We start from the raw sequence: 3,570 nt of genomic DNA, 5'->3' as shown, positions 1-3,570 counted from the left end.
ACCACCCTCTGTGTAAAGAACTTGCCTCGCACATCCCCTCTAAACTTTGCCCCTCGCACCTTAAGCCTATGTCCCCTAGTAACTGACTCTTCCACCCTGGGAAAAAGCTTCTGACTATCCACTCTGTCCATGCCGCTCATAACTTTGTAAACCTCTATCATGTCGCCCCTTCACCTCCGTCGTTCCAGTGAAAACAATCCGAGTTTTTCAAACCTCTCCTCATAGCTAATGCCCTCCAGACCAGGCAACATCCTGGTAAACCTCCTCTGTACCCTCTCCAAAGCCTCCATGTCCTTCTGGTAGTGTGGCGCCCAGAATTGCACGCAATATTCTAAGTGTGGCCTAACTAAGGTTCTGTACAGCTGCAACATGACTTGCCAATTTTTATACTCTATGCCCCGACCGATGAAGGCAAGCATGCCGTATGCCTTCTTGACTACCTTATCCACCTGTGTTGCCACTTTCAGTGACCTTTGCCTTGGATGGGTCCACGTTGATCCATTACATTCAGAATCACCTCCTTGAAATAACTCCATAGTACAACTACAGTAACCACACAGAATCTGCTTCAAACACTCCTCCACATTTTATCTGTTCTGACTGTCAACACCTCCAGCTCTTTTGTTTAAGTGGAACCCATCAGGTTTGTATAGGCTCCTTCTATTCTGAAAGCTGTAGCACTGGTTCAGGGAATTCAGCCCTGTTTCTCTACTTTAAAGGCTCAGCCATGCTTGATCTGCGTGGTATTTTGCTTTTATTGCAACGTTACAAGACCTCCAATCCTCTGGAAAACGATGGTCAGACCTTCCACTATTTCTTCCCTGGCTTCTGTCAACAGCCTGGGGTGCATTTCATCTGGTCCTGGTGATTTATCCACATTCAAGGATGCTCATCCCATTAAGACTTCCTCTCTCCTTAAAGTATCACGTCCAATACTTCACACTCCTCCTCCTTCATAACAATATCTGCATCACCCTCTCATTTGAGAAGACAGGAATGTATTCATTAAGGATATTGGCAACATCTTCCACCCCGATACAAAGGTTACATTTTTGATCTTTTCTGTGCCCTGCTGTTTGCTTAGTTGCCTCTCACTCGAATGTTTTGATGCAAAATCTTTGGGTCCATTGTTATTTTGCTTGTCCATGTTCTTTCATGCTCTCTCATTGCTCTTCACCGCTGCTCCCAAACGCCTCCAGTTCAGTCAAAACACAACTTGTCAGAAGTGGGAATCGAACCCACGCCTCCAATGGAGACTGCGAGCTAAACGCAGCGCCTTAGACCGCTCGGCCATCCTGACTGCCGGTGATGTGCTATCAATGCTAAGAAAATTATTCATTCTTTGTGAAAGTATTTGTGAGATTGTGGAAATGTCTGGAAGAGGAAAGACCAGCGGGAAAGCTCGGGCCAAGGCCAAGTCTCACTCCTCCCGGGCTGGACTGCAGTTCCCGGTGGGCCGTGTTCATAGGCTCCTGAGAAAGGGTAACTATGATCAGCGTGTGGGTGCCGGAGCCCCGGTCTATCTGGCTGCTGTGCTCGAGTATCTGACCGCTGAAATCCTCGAGCTGGCCGGTAACGCAGCCCGGGACAACATCCCCAGACAACTGCAGCTGGCCGTCCGCAACGACGAGGAGCTCAACAAGATGCTGGGAGGGGTGACCATCGCTCAGGGCGGGGTGCTGCCTAATATCCAGGCCGTGCTGCTGCCCAAGAAAACCAGCACTCAACAGCTCCCAGAAAAAGTAAAGCGGCCAAAATGTCATCTAATAACCCAAAGGCTCTTTTCAGAGCCACCCACAGTCTCTGTGAAAGGACTAGTTACTGTCAGGAGGGAGTCAGTGATGGAGTTATTGTTACAGTGGATTGACCTGTTTCACATCTGTCCAGGTGTGTTTTCAGTTCCCTCTCTGGATTTCGCTCTGTTTCTCTGCTCACACATCTCCCGCTCTAGTTAAGTGAAGAAGTGAACTACAGGGTGTCAGAATCAACAATTTAATAAATCCCGCTGCCTTCGATTTGATAAATCCCGAGACCATCCCGGTACATTAACGGGAACTGGTTCGGAGCTGATGAATTAATTTCATAATGGAAGTGTCCGGGTTAATTCTCTGTTTTTCATTTGGACAGTTTGAATTGTGTTTTTTTTTTCTCTCTGGTGATCTGAGCGCCGCTTCTCAATGAGAATCTGCTCCCAGAACAGAGTAAATGCAGGAAGAAAGAGGCCCTTTTCGGGCTGTGTGTTTCTGTCCTAACCTGATCTGTTTCGACCGCACTGTTCCCAGAGGAAGGAATCAGTGAGAGTTGTGCACACACAGGAGCTGAGTCCACTGCAGCGCTTTAATATGTACCTTCTCCCCGGCCCTCCCTATTCTCCGGACACAAAGTTGTTTGTTCCCCCGGCGACGGGATAGAGTCGGGGATCCTCTCCCCGCAGTGTCAGTGGCTGCAGCCCCGGGGAACTGGCGGTCAAGTCAGAGTGACCGAGCTACCTTACAGGACTCTCCCCCTGAATTTGTGAACTGAGACTACACCGAACACATCTCCAGTTAGAGTGAGGGCCGGACATCCTTCTGTTTTATTACAGAGAGTGGGGAAAGGGCTGGGTGGAGGGGATGTCAGCGAGTCACCAGGGATCCTGGATTTACTCCAAATCATTTCCATGTGGAATCTGCAGGCGGGGCCGGGACAGGGATCATTTGATCAGGGGATCAGCTCTTTCCTGAGAGATGTGGGTGGCTCTGAGAAGAGCCTTTGTGTTCAGATGTTTACAAGTTTCCCGCGCTCTTTCACTTCTTTCCAGACCCTGCTTTCTGAGCCTTCGCTGCTTTCGGCTTGACCTTGCTCTTCCATGTCTGCACTTTCTTCAGCGCCTTTCCGCCCGCCGCACTCTTGCCTTTTTTGACCTTCTTCGCAGGAGACTTTTTCTGAAGCGCTGCTTTCTTCACCGCCTTATTTGGCGTTGCCGCCGCCTTGCTGCTCGTTTTCTTGGCTGTTCCTTTCTTTGTTGTCACTTTCTTGGCTGCTGGTTTCTTCACCAATGATTTCTTGTCTGCTGGTTTCTAACGAAGGATTTCTTGTCTGCTGGTTTATTCACTAAAGATTTCTTGGCTGCTGATTTCTTCACTAAAGATTTCTTGTCTACTGGTGTCTTCATGAAAGATTTCTTGGCTGCTGATTTCTTCACTAAAGATTTCTTGTCTGCTGGTTTCTTCACTAAAGATTTCTTATCTACTGGTTTCTTCATGAAAGATTTCTTGTCTGCTAGTTTCTTCATGAATGATTTCTTGTCTGCTGGTTTTTTCACTAAAGATTTCTTAGCTGCTGGTTTCTTCACTAAAGATTTCTTGTCTGCTGGTTTCTTCATGAAAGATTTCTTGTCTGCTAGTTTCTTCATGAATGATTTCGTGTCTGCTGGTTTCTTCACTAAAGATTTCTTATCTGCTGGTTTCTTCACAAAAGATTTCTTATCTGCTGGTGTCTTCGCTAAAGATTTCTTGGTTGCTGGTTTCTTCACTAAAGATTTCTTGTCTGCTGGTTTCTTCACTAAAGATTTCTTGTCTGCTGGTTTCT

At 47.3% G+C, this 3,570-nt stretch overlaps 1 non-coding gene across 1 annotated transcript; it reads right to left on the bottom strand.

The window, feature by feature from the left end:
* Positions 1–1,217: 1,217 nt before the first annotated feature.
* On the bottom strand, positions 1,218–1,300 carry trnal-uag (transfer RNA leucine (anticodon UAG)). Its single transcript has one exon. It is a non-coding gene; the product is annotated as a tRNA-Leu (tRNA).
* Positions 1,301–3,570: the final 2,270 nt, after the last annotated feature.

Source organism: Heterodontus francisci, chromosome 28 (assembly GCF_036365525.1).
Source record: "Heterodontus francisci isolate sHetFra1 chromosome 28, sHetFra1.hap1, whole genome shotgun sequence".
NCBI lineage: Eukaryota > Metazoa > Chordata > Chondrichthyes > Heterodontiformes > Heterodontidae > Heterodontus > Heterodontus francisci.
This window is presented reverse-complemented; position numbering and strand designations above follow the sequence as displayed.